The sequence below is a fragment of the Cynocephalus volans genome, chromosome 15, assembly GCF_027409185.1.
Source record: "Cynocephalus volans isolate mCynVol1 chromosome 15, mCynVol1.pri, whole genome shotgun sequence".
Lineage (NCBI taxonomy): Eukaryota > Metazoa > Chordata > Mammalia > Dermoptera > Cynocephalidae > Cynocephalus > Cynocephalus volans.
In genome coordinates, this window is record NC_084474.1 from 40,538,188 (window position 1) to 40,553,875 (window position 15,688).

General features: G+C 31.6%; 1 protein-coding gene across 9 annotated transcripts in view; it reads left to right on the plus strand.

Annotated features, from left to right (window-relative positions):
• RALYL (RALY RNA binding protein like) overlaps positions 1 to 15,688 on the plus strand; it is a 711,785-nt gene that overhangs the window by 272,181 nt on the left and 423,916 nt on the right. Inside the window, exon 3 of one of the 9 annotated variants that reach the window (XM_063079133.1) lies at positions 5,062 to 5,271. The exons of the other annotated variants lie outside the window; for them this stretch is intronic. The gene's annotated coding sequence lies outside the window, so the exon portion shown is untranslated. The remainder of the gene's footprint in view (positions 1 to 5,061; positions 5,272 to 15,688) is intronic. 9 annotated transcript variants of the gene reach the window in all.

Sequence of the window (15,688 nt, forward strand, 5' to 3'; positions counted from 1 at the left end):
GATTTTAAAATTTTAAAGGTGGAAGAGTCCAGGGAAAGCCCAAGAGATTCAACTGAAAAACTGTTAGAAGCAACAATATGATTTGGTAAAAGAGCTCAGTGGAAATTAATTTAAACAATCAATAGTCTTAAGGAACCCCATCATTCTTGCTTCCAGGATTTAATTCCCAAGGAAATAAATTAAGTGGGCACAAATATTATTAAAAACCTAGGATGTTCACTAGAGCCCTGTAAATAACAGCAAACAACTGCAAACACCTAAGCAGTGCAATAACAGAGGAGGGTTTAAATAAATTATAGTAAATCTGTGTGTGTGGAAGTGTCAGTGAGTAGAACCTTTATGGAAACAATTTGGCCTTGTCCACCAATTTTAGATACAAATACCATTCAACCAGCAATTCCACTTCTATGAATTGCCCTACAGTTATGTCTGTACACGTGCAAAGTAAAGAATGCAGAAGGGTATTTTCTTGTATTGTATGTAAGAGTAAAATGCCCAACATAAAGAACTGACTAGGCACATTATGGTGCATCTGAATGGGATACAAGAAGCTGTAAAAAGGAATGAAAAAATTTTACTGATGTGAAATGTTCAAGACACATCGTTAATTTAAAATAACAACAACAATAACAACAACAGAGAAAAAACATGGCCCAGAACAAAGTATGTTGTATAATGTATAATGCCATCTATATAAGGGGGAAAGTCTATATATTTATTTACATACATATGCATAAATTATTTTCAGATAAATAGATAAGGAAATAATATCATTAGTTGCTGGAGAGAAGAGAATTTTGAAGGTGGGGGACAGAAGTAGAGATAAAGCTTCATGGTTATTTCGTTGTATTTTTTATACTTAATGAATTTTGATCAATAAAAATAGAATACTATTTGGATTTTTTTAAAAAATCAAACTATTGATAAATAAATGTAACCACAAAAGTGACTGTAAAATCTTATTTTAGGAAATATTTTCAAAATAATGAGCTTGAGCGCAGGAGAGATAAAATTACAAAAGAGTGTGGATATAAAACCTACATAATACAGGCATAGTAAAATGACAAGAAAGTACATCTAAAAATATTAATAGTGGTTATTACAGGTGGTAGGAATGGATTGCAAGCAATGTTCCATATATATTTTGGAAACCAATCCATTCTTAGATATGTTTTGCACATATTTTCTCGCAGTTTGTGGCTTGTTCTATTCTCTGAACAGTCTTTCACACAGCAAAAGTTTTTATTTTAATTAAGTTCAGCTTATAACTTTTGTATTCTGTGAATAATGCTGTTGGTTTTGTATCTGAAAAGCCATCACCAAGCCTAAGGTCACCTAGATTTCCTACTATATTATCTTTTAAGAGTTTTATAGTTTTGCATTTTACATGTAGGCCTGTAATCATTTTTGTTAATTTTTACAAAATGTGTAAGGAGTGTGTTTAGATTCTCTTTTTTGCATGAGGATGTCCAGTTGTTCCAGCAACATTTGTTAAAAAGCCTTCATTTTGTAAAAATTAATTTTTCTATTTCATTTGCTAACTTTCTAACCTTATCCATAAAATGCTTGGCTTCAAGCTCATTTCTATCTTTCTACTCCGGATTTTCTTCTACTATGCTACACATTTAGAAGAGATCTTCTGTGTTTTTCCAATCACCTGTATATAGGTAGAATCTCTTCCAAAGCATCCCTACAGCTTGTCATCAAATCTGCATTAAGGGCTAGGTGATAATTCCGTGAAGCAACTCACCTCTGTGTTGTATAACCCAAAGTATCATTCATTCATTCATTCAACATATACAAGGTACTTCCAAAAGTTTGTTGAAAAATAGAATTGAAAGATAATACAAATCATCCCATGAACTTTTTGAAGTACCTTGGTACTGAGACCCATTTTGTGACAGATATTAGTGTAAGAAGTTGTATTATGCTAAACTTAAAACTACTAGATCCTGGTTCTATTCTTTTGAGCAGTATGCGAACATATGTTTACTCTTCTGTATCATTGATTTTTATATATGTTAGAGTGTCTTTTACTTTTCCCCTCAGTTTAACACTTTCCTGTTCTTTCAAACATCCTTAATGTGTCATTGATATACTTTTATCTGGGTGCAAGTTCATTTGTCTATGATCCTCTCAAAACATTATTTACTCAAATATAAGCATATTGCTGTAGAAGTCAGCCACCTGGTGTAATGTAAAATGGGTCTGTTACTTTCTGTGACATGGACAACATTCTCTATCAATTAAGCTTTAAAACATTGGTATTTTTGCTGGCAAAATAGCATAACACACTTTTATATTAAATTCATTATAAAATTAACATTTGCCTAGTGGTCATATCCAATATTTTTATGTATGGAAAATCTCAATATGAAATGCCTTGAGGGAATGTAAAAGTGAGGAATTAACTTTCATTGACTTACGTTAATTTAATTAGGTATTATACATGGTATGCAGAGGCAGTGTACTGTAATAGGGAAATGCTTCATTTGGCATTGGATGATTCAGATTTAGCGTGTATCTGATACATATTAAATGCTGGTTGTTTTCAAGTAAGTTCTTTAACTTCTTTGAGCATCAAGTTACTCTTCTGTAAAATAATGATAACAATATGGCCTTTCTATCTTCTCGTAAGTTTTGATAAATTAATGTGGAATATATATGAAAATAAGTGTTATGTAGGGTTTACTGAGGAATAACTTACATACAGTAAAATTCCCCCTTTTTAGTGTCCAGTACTAGTAGTTTTGACAGTCGTATATAGCCCTGTACCGACCACCTCGATCATGAACAATTCCACCACCCTGAATATTCCCTCTTGCTTCTATGTCTGCTTTGTATTCCTATAGTTTCACTTTTTTCTGAATGTTATATAAAAAATAGAATCACACGGTATGTGGGTTCCTTCACTTCTCATAATTCTTTCAGAATCCTCCATGCTATTGTACTTATCAAGAGTTTGTTCCTTTTCATTGACATATGAAAAAAGGTTTATAATTTTATTGAAATCCAATTAATTTATTCTTAGTAAAGATTTAAAACAAACTTCTACAAAATAAGGTATTATTAAATAACTTGCTTAGTTAAAGATGTACATCTATTTGTATAGAATATAAATAATAGCATTAATAGTTCTCTTAAGCCATACGCCATCATTTCTAGATGTATTCATCTATTTCTTTCAGATGAAAACTGAATTCCCAAGGGCATACTTTCCAAAAAATATAACTTTGTAATGTTTGTAGTCATATAGTTTGAGATGAAATTAAAAACAGGAGGTAGTTTTCTTGAAACATGGGCATTGAAAAGCCAAGGTGTGACTGATTGTGTAGGGTTTTTTTTTTTTTTCCTGTTGCCAAAAAAAGCCTTTTTGAGCTGAACAAGAAAAGTATAAAATTAAAGTAATTGTACCCTTCAAATTTTCGTAGCAACATGAAATCTTGCTGGCAATTTGATGTTTTACTGACATTGTGCCCTGCTGGCCTGTTGTGAGGTACATCAGATGTGAATGCTGCTTACTTTTCCCAGTGACTTCTAAATGGTCTGTAGGGTAGCTCTTATTATATACCAGCAGTGTGTTGGCAGAATACCAAATTGTGTTCCAGAGCCTACCTCTTTAAGTCTGAAAGTTATCCTATGTCCTTTTCTTATCTGTGCCTAATTCGCTAGTTATTGTGTATAATTATATGTTAGAGGGATGATTATACATCAACGAATTACAATCAAACTTGGCTTGTTAGTATAATAAGTTTTGGTTGTTAATTATAATCATTTAAGTAGGAGCTCACCCTCTCTGAAATGCAGATGCCATGTTACAGTTCACCAAATCAGAACCTGTTGATGTATCAGAGAGAACACGTTGGTGTTGTGTTCCTCGTTGCCTCTTTTCTGTAACATTGAGCACTGCCTCTTGGCTCTGAAATCCTTTTATGAAGTTGGGATCAATACAGGAGCACATGTCAGAAGTATGATTTTGCCTAGAAAGTAAGTGTTGATTTTCTAATTTTTTTGACATAAAAATCTAATCACACTACACCTGGCAGAAAATACATTGAATTAATATCTTGAAAAGTTATTATTATAAATAGAAATACAGATTTCCAGAATTAGTGTTTTATTTAGGCTTTTTAAGAAAGATAGAAAAGGATTTGAGGTTTCTCAGCCTCTCAAATATGATATTACCATAAATTAGGATATACAGAACTATAAAACAGTCAACATTCTTTTTTTTTTTTTTTTTTTTGTCTTTTTCGTGACCGGTACTCAGCCAGTGAGTGCACCGGCCATTCCTATATAGGATCCGAACCCGCGGCGAGAGCATCGCTGCGCTCCCAGCGCCACACTCTTCCGGGTGCGCCACGGGCTCGGCCCTAAAACAGTCAACATTCTACAAAAATAAATAAATAATCATGATCTAAAGCAAATTTCCTTTGAGATGCAGCATAGACCTCATTTATCTTAACTATGACCTTGGACAAATTTCTTAACCTTTGTGTACCTCTGTTTCTGCATCTGTAAAATGCAGATACTAATAAGACCTTTCTCAATGGATTTTATGAGGGAAAAAATGAGATAATATTGGTAAACTTCGTAGGGCACTTACTTGGCACATAAAAAAACACTGTGGCGTGTTTGTTATACAAAAAAAAATTAGTAATCGTAGGAGTATATTGAATTACAGTACTTTAGACAATGACTTACACATAGAAATTAGAGGATCAGTATCTATAAAATAGAACTGAAAACTTCTCAGTAGAAACACTTTTATGACATTATTCATAATTGGTATTTTAAATTTTATCCTTATGTCCAAATATTGGGCTCTAGTAGTGTATTCTGGATTGGCTAACTTCTCATCTGCTGCTGATACACTGGCAAATATTTATGCACCACTTGGAAAAAGGCTTTTTATTCCTTCATTTGACCATTCATTCATTCAAGCTTTCATTACTTATTCAGAATTCACTGTATCCTTGTCTACACATATCTGCATGTATAAGGTTCTGCCCCCCCTCATTTCTTCTAAGAGAGGTAAATGTATGAATTTTTATAATACAGGAAAAAGAGATGTTTGGTGGAACAAGAAAGATGGAGATCACAGTCCCAAGGGAGTTCAGAAGAGTGGAACCACTAATTTTCTCTGAGAGATTGGAGAAGGCCTTATATTGAGCTTGAAGGAATGGTAAAGATTTGGACACACAAAGAAAGAACTCTGGGGGAAGTAAGATTGGAAATATAGTTTAGACTACATCACAGAGAGCTATGAATGTAAGTGATTTTTTTTTTCTTTATTCATTGGACAGAGAGGCATCTTCTTACAGTGTGCACTCAAACCTGAAAAAAGAAGTGAAGTAAACCTTTCACTTTTAGCGAAATAAATCTACTCACTATTTAGAGCTTGAATGAGAAAGGAAAATAGTTTTGACTTACTCATTTTAACTTTTCTAAAATCTCCCTTTCATTCTAACAGCTCCAAAAGTGTTATTTTCTTTATTGTTTTCATGGTTTCATGTGGATTGCTTGCTAGCTTACTCCCTAGCAAGGATTTCTTTAAGTGGAGTTGCCTTTGAAACTGTAATGCAAAACTCTTCCTGTGGAAGCTGTGAGACTGAAATTCTTGACCTTGTTGAGCCTCAGTTACTCTGTCAGCCAATAAAGGAAAAAAAAATTAGGAAGCTTTAAATGAATATCTAGTAGTCCTTTATATTATATCTGTCTATTGGGGAGGAGAGGCAGGTGTAGTTGGATTCCTTTAGAAAAATCCAAATATTCATAGTTTGATTTATTTTGCTACTCTTTTGCTTTTTGAAACTAACTCAGATTTTTAAAAATAATTTTATATATATATATGATTAATATATAATATACATGTGTGCTAAAAATTCTTAAGAAGATTTTAATTTAGACTATATACTTAAAAACAAAATAATGCCAGAAAAAAAAGTTTTACGTTCAGCAAATAATCCAGTTGGGTCAATAATGTTAGAGCTTATTTGACTCTTCTAGAAGAAATACATTAAGTTTTAAACCTAATCATCATCATTATCATCTTTAAAATACTTTTACCAAGAACTAAAAAAAAAAATTAAAAGTGAATTTCTGCAATTAGCAATAATTAATATAAGATAATAAAATATAAATTAATTGGATTTATTATTCTTAATAATTTATATCTTTTAAATAGTTTTTCAAAATTGGATGTTGAAAAGAATGAAATCTTTCACTTTAAACTTTTTGCTTTTTTAAAAAAAAGTAGTACATATACGGCAAAGTATTTTTAATACAATATACTTCATCCTGTGTATTTAACATTTTTGTATGTGTTCATTTTGTGTACATTTCTTCTTTGGGTTTTCATTATGTAACTATTCAAAATAATTCGAAGTTTGAAAAATCTTAACACTTTATCAGATGAAATGTTATTTTAAGAAATGAAATATTCATACATCTATACGTTTTAAGCTATAATGATTTAGTTTACATTTATTACACTGATCTAGCATGTAAAACCCATATATTATGCAAAAAATATCTTTTTATATGAAATGTTTGGGTTATTACTATTAATATCATTATAAATACTATTATCACTATTGAGCACAATAAGGTTGCTAAAAACTTCACTACTGCAAAGAGTGAAATGGAATTTGGTTTATCAATATGAAATTCCTGTGTCTATTACTGAAAGTGACTCCTAATTGAGGGAGTTATTGATTCTAATGCATTAAGTAACAAACCCATGAGAGATTCTCATTATTATGAGGTCTGATATCAAATGAAAGATGGTTTTATTCACTGTTTCAAAAACAGATTGATTGTCAGCCACTATAGGCACCATCTTTACTACAAAACTTAAAATGGGAAAGAAATAGAGGTTTAGTAGTGAGATGAAAAGTTGATTAATGATTATTTCAAAGCAGAAAGGTTGAATCAGCTGGGAGTAAAATTTTAACAGTACATGTTTTTCACTTCAGTAGTTTCATTCTTGTGCATGTAAAAGGTCATATTGTCATTTGCCAAAAATGTGAAAGTCTCTGGAGTCGAATTTAGAAAAAAGAAAAAGAAAAAGAGAGTATCTTTTCAATAAAAGTAGTAATAGCCCTTCTGGAAAAAGTAAATTTCTAAGTATTTTTTCCCACTAAAAATGTATGTTAATTAGTTGTAAGCTAGTGTTATAATCAGGAAATGGGATAAGTACAAGTTTATGAGAAAATTTCAAGGTGCTACAGTAAATTTTCTAGCTGTTTAATGCATTCTATAAGTAGAATAAGTTCCTTCGATGATATTTCAAGTTCTGTAGATTATTTACCTAAGAAAATATCTTTTCAATTGTAGTACCTAATAATTTCCCAGGCTTTCTCTTGATGGTATTCTCAAGTTGAAAAGACCAGTCTCATGGCACTGTAAGGAGACATCCCTGCAAATGTACCTCCCTCGAGTGTTTCTGCAAAGAAACTTGGATTTTTCAAACTATCTGTACTCATTAGACTAAATTTTGTGTGGTGAATGTGATATATACTACATTCTTATGTCTATTCTTTAAAATAAGGAGATTAAAAAAATCACAGATGTAATGGCAACCCTTTTTTAATGACATTTAAAAATATATAAAACAAGTTTAGACAGACTAGAAAAGTCTCTAGTATAAATTTCTGAGGGCAAATAGCTTTAGCTTAGTTTAGGGCTAGGAAAACAGAAATATATGTTTAGACATATACTAAAGAAAAGGGATGATGGTTTATTTTCTTTCATGAGGATTGTGAATTGTGTTAAGTTGTTAGTTGGCAACTTTAGACAATTAGTATTTTTTAAAGTTTCTGTTTTTAAAAAAAGATGCTTTTTATGGCTAAAGAAGTTATTGAAGATATGGTCTCCAGAATTTTTTTTTTAATCTACCACAATTGTTATTTTCTCATTACTTTGGAGTAAATCAAGTCTGTCGTATTAATGAATGAATACGTTTGGAGATGGCCTATTAGGTTAGCATATTTTAGGTTGAGTGAGTGATATATAAAAGTACTAACTATTTAGTCAAAGGAATTATAATACAGGAGATTCTCAATATTTGAGATTCTCAATTTAGCAATAAGTTTACTAAATGATACAAAGTGAAAAATCAGTTTAAGAGGTCAGAAAGATTATACTAATAACAGGCATTCATTCAACAAATATTTGAGTTATTACTATGTGTCAGGGATAAAATGATGGATGAAAATGGATATAGCCCTTGAATTCCCGCACCTTACAGTCTCAGATAGAGGTGGTTCAGAGGGGAGACATACAAGCATATGGAACATTCCATATGCAAAATTGCCAATAAGAAAAGGCACACAGTAGTTGAGCAGCCTGTAGTGGAGGTTTTTAACCTAGACTGGGAAACCAGAGAGTATGCTAATTAAATTGTAAGATTAATGTAATCCTATTTCATATGCCCAATTAATTTTGTATATCGAAGGAGAGTTAGAATTAAATCATTTCTAGATAGTACCCTTACATTCCACAAACAACCTATCTCAGTAGTCAAAACTCTTTTCAATCTCCCACTCCCACACGCAATGTTTTGCCTCTTTTGTGGAAAACTAGTCTTGCTTTCTGAAAAGATCAAAGCCAAGAAAGGTGATGTTTTTTATTCTTCATCTTTGTTTTTTATCTCATCATATTTCTATTCCTTCAATTCTTTTATGGTTCTTCTCTTGAGGTTAACAGAAAGGTTTAGTACTTGCTTACAATCTCTCAAGATTTTGAGCCAATGTCTTATTCCTCCTGATACTTGAAGGCTCTTGTCTCACATTTACTATCTCTTCCAACCATACATTTCAATGCTAGTATCTTCATTCCCTCACTGCCAAATTTCTCAAATACATTTACTCTATTTATAAAGATATCCATGGAACTAGAGCAAGCACTTTTGTTATGCTCTCTCAGGCTTCTGATGTTTTAATGATTTGGGGAGCATGATGGTGCTATTCAGTAATGCAACCAATGCAAAACGGGGTGCAACTTTAGACAGCAATTTTAATTCATTTGTGAACATTGTCAGTTTGAAGAAGTCGGGAGGTGACTGCATTAGCTACACCTAGAGCTCAGGTGTAAATACATCTGTAGCAAAACAGATTCTGCAGCATCAGGCTTTTATGTGATAATTAAGGTATGGTTTTAGAAGGTATGGTGATGATTCAGAGAAATAATATGGAATAAAAGAAAGACAAAGCAGACCTTTCTCCTGCAACAGGGCAAAAACATTGTGATGAAAAATTTGGAATCATACTATGCCACTTTCTTTGCTTCTGCCTAATTCACTTATCCCTCTGTAAAGTACCAGTTTGACTCATATATTATTTTCTAGATTAAATTTAAACTCTTTTTGTTCTTATTGACACATGATGGCTGTATTTATCATTTTAACCTAACTCACAGATTGCCCTACTTCCTTACATCACTGATAGGTCCATGTCTTACTTTTGTTAATCAACTTATAAGTATTGGAGGACAGGATATCCCTTCAGCATGTACTCTGTGTTTTTTTCATCATAAGCACTCTATGTATATGTCTAAATCCAATAATGATGACTTCCAGTTCCCTATCATAATCACTTTCTGCAATGGCAAAGTAATGAGCAATTTTTAAAAGTTGAATTTCAGTGAAAGAATTGGATTAAAGCTTCATGGAAAGTGATTTTTAGTGCTTCACCTTGATTCTCAGAGCAAAGAAAATAATATTTCTGGCATTATTTCTTATAAAATTAGTACCAGGAATGTCCTAACTCCTTTCAGGATTCAGAAGAAGTTATGATACCTGTCAAACAGGCTTAAATAATAATTGTATCAGACCAAACAAGTGAAGTGTAAGAAAATCAGAAAAATAAATTCTGTTTTTCATATATAAGAAATAGTCTTCATTATTTTTTAATGTTCTCAACTAAAATATTTGTTGAATAAATTAACAGATTTTAAAATTTTAGAAATAAAAAAAAGCATTTTTGTTTACTCTATTATATTTTAAAATTTCCTTTTCATTTCTTTCAAGCATAAAGTCTCAGTAAAAGATTATCAGTAAAAGCCTTTGTAATACAGAATACTATTAATATTGTGGGTTAATAAAAGTAAAAACCCAAGAGTTTAGTATATGTTGATACATGTATTTCTTATTTGTAATATTTTATTTCTTAATGAAGTCTACCTATATATTCATTCAAAATACACTGATTGAGTACTACTAAGACCACAAGTGCAACCTGGTTAAACAGGTAAAAAGATTGTTTCAGATGATGAGAATTTGCTGCAAATGGAGGAAAGACAGAAATGAATAAATTGAAAAATACAAAGCAATATAACATGCTCTGACAGAATGAAGAAATCGAGTGGTGTAGGAGATTAGAAAAAGAAATGTAATCCAATGTCTGAATGAAAATACTGCAACATCCAGTTTTCTATGACAATCACTTTCTGCACAAGCAAAAATACTAACCAGTCCATAAATATTGTCTACATATTTGAATCACATATTTTAGCTTTTAAAAATTACAAATGTCTGGCCTTACCCTAAGTAAAATAAATTCAAGTCTTTTTTCTCTTTCTCTCTCTCTCTCCATCTCTCTCTCTCTCTCTCACAAACACAGACCCATTTCGGCCCAGATCCTCTCTTCAGATACTCTCTTCAGGTTTTGTTATCTTTGCACTCTACACACACAACTCTGCACATCCTGTATGGATTCCCCTTAATCTCACAAACCTTTCTAAATTTCTTTATCAAACTCTCCTAAATTACCCTTAATGATGGGTGCCTTGCTTTTCCTGAAGATCATTATTATATACAAATGTTATATGAGAACTGAATACTTAAAATATTTCCTGTTTTGAATGCAGAAATCAACCTTTTCTCTTCCTCCCATAGACATTGTAATCAAAGATGATCACCATAGCATACACATATATAAAACATCAGAATAGCATAGATATATTAAAAAGAAAAAAAAAGTTTCGGCCAACCATTTTATTAACCATAAAAATAGCACAAGTTTATTTTCCTAAAATAACTAAAATCTATATTTAGGATTCAAATATTACCTGATATTCTAAACCTGATGATCAATTTCACCTTGGGAAACAATAGTGTTATTATTTTCAAATCGTTTTATTTTGTATCTTTCAGATGATCAATCAGCTGACAATTTTTGGTGTCTTTGTTCTGAAAACTACTATATTGTTGGTATAATTAATGGCTATTTTTATAGAAGAGGAAAAATGTAGTGCAGCAAGAAGAATGCATACTCTTTTTCAGATTGTGGAGCCATTGTGCTGTCACCTCCTCCCCTTAAATCTGATATTTAGATATTAAAAACACGTACCTCAATATTCCTCAAGTATTCTCTTAATAAATATCCAGCTGTTTTCTATTTGCGCTAGACTTTCCAAGTTAGACTACAGAATCTGCTGAGAATTTGGAAATATTAACCACTTCAGATCACTAAGGCATTGTTTAATATCCAGCAGTTGTTATGGACCGAATATGATTGAAATTGAAAATTACATCCTGAGATTTGGAAATTCAAAGCTGATTTGAGAAAATTAATATTGGTATACAGTGGCATCATAGACTAATTTAATCTTACTGGAAAAAGAAAGAGGGAGGGCATGCTGGGAACTAGAAGTTTCTAAAGGAATTGTCATCAATTAACTCAGGAATTTACTGAGCACCTAGGATGTGCCCTGCCCAAAAGAGTTAGCAATGTTTTTTAACTTAATCTTCAAACACATATGAACTATTAAGCCAGTGGAGCCCAACTCTTGACCTCTTGATCTTATTGTTGTCAAATAGGTTTTGATAATTAATTAATTATATTTGAAGCTGAGTATAAACAATAAATATTATTCTCAACTGCTCAAGGGAAATCATCTAATGCATATTCTAAATTTTGAACATTATGAATATCTGCAAAAGACAAAATAGAGAGTTGCACTTTGTTTCTGTGTAACTCTTCACTGTGGCTCATCATCATACAAAAGAAACTAAAGTGGATTTTAAAAAGATGATTTTGCTTTATACCTTGTGCTTCTAATGATCTTGCCTCAATGAGGGAAATATGCTTAATTTAAGAACTGTGAACAGGATTCCCTTAGGAAGACAATCATCTTTGCTTAGGAATACACCTCAATGAATGCTTTTGGTTTTGTAATTAAGGACTTCAGTGAGCATCATAAATTGGACGGAGCAAGAAAAACATAGCTGAAATGCTTGCTGGCAGAAAATACTCAGCAGAAAAATAAACATTGATTTTTGAAGGATGTAGATAAATAAGCCAAGAGGAGATGGGGGGAAAAGACAAGAAATGTGGTGACAAGCTAGGGTTAAAAATAGGAGAGTTTTGGAGTTTCTACTGGGCTGAAAAGAAAAGCCATTTTCTGGAACTCGTAGTAGAAGATAGAAGGACTAGTAATAGCAGAAATGACTTTTATATCCCTACAGATTACTGACTCTGAATAATAAAGCACAGGTATGAAAATGTGCCCAAGGTACACTTAATAATCTTTGCTGTAATTAGTTTTCTCTGCAACTGTTGGATGGCCTTATAAAGTGAGGAGCTAGTAAAATAAAGATGTTCAGAGAGAAATGTCTAAAATAAATAAAAATGTTGCATATCTTTTAAAATTTTATATTATTATAATGTGTATCATCTCTGGGCTTACGCTTATCTGAGCATACTTGCTACAGAATGCATGCTTTATTTTCATAGCCAATTATTATGAACAGTGGAAATGGGGTCCAGTATACTAGCAGAAGGAGTTGTAGAAGTCTTGGCCAAAGCAAGATAAAAAGGACAATTAGAATTTGAGAACATGTTAATTTTTAAGAGATTATTTGTGGCTTCTGTAAGTTATATTTTTCTAAATTCCATTTTCCATTTGTTCACTAGATTATGTAGAAATACATTTGCTTTTTTATGTTGACCTTTCATCCTGTAACATTACAAAGCTGAAGTATTAATTTTCTAGATTTGTTATAGAATTCATATAGGATATTTTCCATAGACGTCTTTCTATAGATGTCTACAAATGATGCTCATTATATTTCCTCCTTTTCAATCTTTAGACTCTGCTTTTATTTGAGGGGAGTATTGCACTAGCTAGGATTTCCAGTGTTGAAATAGAAGTGGTACTATCAGACTTTTTTTTTTTTAACTGATTTGTTATCTTAGGGGAAAGAAGATTGATATTTCACCATTTTGTGTGAGGTTAGTTGTAGGTTTTTCACAGGTAGCCGGTACCAGATTGAAGATGTTCCCTTCTGTTCCTGTTTTGAATTTCACCAAAAAGACTTTATCATGAATGTTCATGAAAGTACTATTTATAATAAGCAAAACCTGGAAACAACCCATCTATTCATTTACAAGACAATGGGCGAAAAAAATTAAATGGACAAAAATAAAAGTGATATATTGAGAATGCTAGGCAATAAAGAAGAAAAAAATAAAAACACTGATACATGTACCAGCACGGATTAATCTTACAGACATTATGCAAAGCATAAACAGCTAGACACGAAAGAGTTCATAATACATTCTGTTTGATGGGTGACTTAGAAGAGTAAAACGAATCTATGAAATAAAAGTTAAAAAGATGATTGTCTGAAAGTGGAGACAGAGGTTTGACTGGGAATTGACAAGAGAATATTCTGCAGTGATAGAAATGTACTATATATTATTTGGGCAGAGTTGTATAGATGTATACAGTTGTCAACTCTCATAATATTGAATATTGAAGTGCTCATATTTTAGTGCATGTAGATAATACCTAATTTTTAAAAGGAAAAAAAACAAAGTGAAAATTAAGAAAAGAACTTTGCAAGACCATGTTGTTCTAATATTGTTCTGCATATTTATATCCAAAACTATGTAAGGAAAATTGGTAAGTTTATTCAGCTGTGGATTTTCCTTAATTAATATGCTTATGCTTTACTTTAATACTTAACAAAACTAGAAAATTTTAAAAAGAATAAATTGATTGGTAGAAACACATTGAGAAAAAATAAGCAACAGCTTTATATATCTATCTATGTATTATATATATATAATTTTTCAAATGAAAAGAAAGGTAGTAACCCAGAATAGATAGCATTATTGAAAAAAATATCCAGTGTAACAGAGACATTTCCATGTTTAATTCTATAGTCTGTAGAAAAAGTGCTTTGCTGGTTTAGTTATAATGACTATTAGCATAATTGATTTAAATCTGTTATGATTTTTTTGTGCTGATTTATGCTTAAAGAATGGCTTTGTGGGCTTTTTTAAACTACTAAATATTTATAAAATTTTTCCTTTGGAGATTAGACATAAATCTTTAAATCCTAGACTTGGTGTGTAACTTTTTCTCTTCCTCTTCTTTTTGAGACCTAAAGTATTAGTTGCTGCTACATTGTGGACCTTGTGAAATCATTGAAGGCTTCTGAGTACTTATGGTCAATCAGGCTGCAATGCTGTGACTGATTAATTACTTTCGTAGGATGGTAATACTCTGGAAATTTCAACTTCACCTTAATAGTCCTCTGCTCTCTATTTAACAATAATAACACAAATGATTGCAAATTATATAATAATGTGTCTTTGTCCTTAAGCTTAATTCTTCCTGTATGCAACTAAGTACAGGCATCATCAACTCAGGAGAGGGAAATGTAATAATTGATGAAAGGATGAGATGATTAACCGGGAGGGCAGTTATCATCAAGAAATAACAGAGAGATGGAAGCTATTGTATTTTTGCAAAGCTGTTAGGAGACAGAGTACACTGGGTTGGAACTGAAAGCCATTTCTGAACAAAAGCCTGCCATTTTTATACGTAATGACATGTTCAAAACGGAATATAAATTTAATTTGAAATATTTCATTTCTTCTTTCATCCATTCATTTTATGCATTCTCTATTCCTATTTTAGTATGTTTAGGTCTCCTTTTTGTATATACATTACTGAGTTATATAAATTCATATATATAAATATTTTTTCCATTTTAATGTTTCTGAAATTAAGATGCATTTTAAATTTGGCACATATTTAATGCAGCTTCTCTTTCCTGAAAAACTTTTATTGAGTTGATTGGTTTTCTTTTAATAGACAGCACCTTAGAAATCAAGGGAAAAAAAAAAAAAGAGTCATTCAATAAACTCATTCATTTAACAAATATTCCAGGGATAAGGGTAGGTGCTACAAAAGCCACAACAAGAATGACAGACAACGTCTTAGTCTTGTTAAGAGTTCTTGAAGGTAAATAAATATGTAAAAAATTAAATATAATCTAGTAAAATACCACTTCAGCATAATGCAGATATATTAAAAATGCTATGGGATCACCAAACAGGGAGTGAATCATTCTGGATGTGCTTTTCAGGGGAGAAAGAACTCATCAAGTGAAAAGATACCAGGCAGGGAAAAGAACACAGGCAAAGGCAGGGAGGTGTGAAATGTCAGGATGTGTACAGGGAGTGATGAGTAGTCCAGTACAGCTGTAGTATAGGGCACTTTCTTTCAAACATGAGTAATGACAGAACACTTTAAAAAGAAAAAAAAATTCTTGCCAATCTGCCGTGTTGACTCAAATTATTTTGTTATTTTTATATATGTAATATTTCTTTCTTTTCACAATAAAACTTCAAAACACGTTTATTCATTAAATATGAGCAAAATCACAAAACCA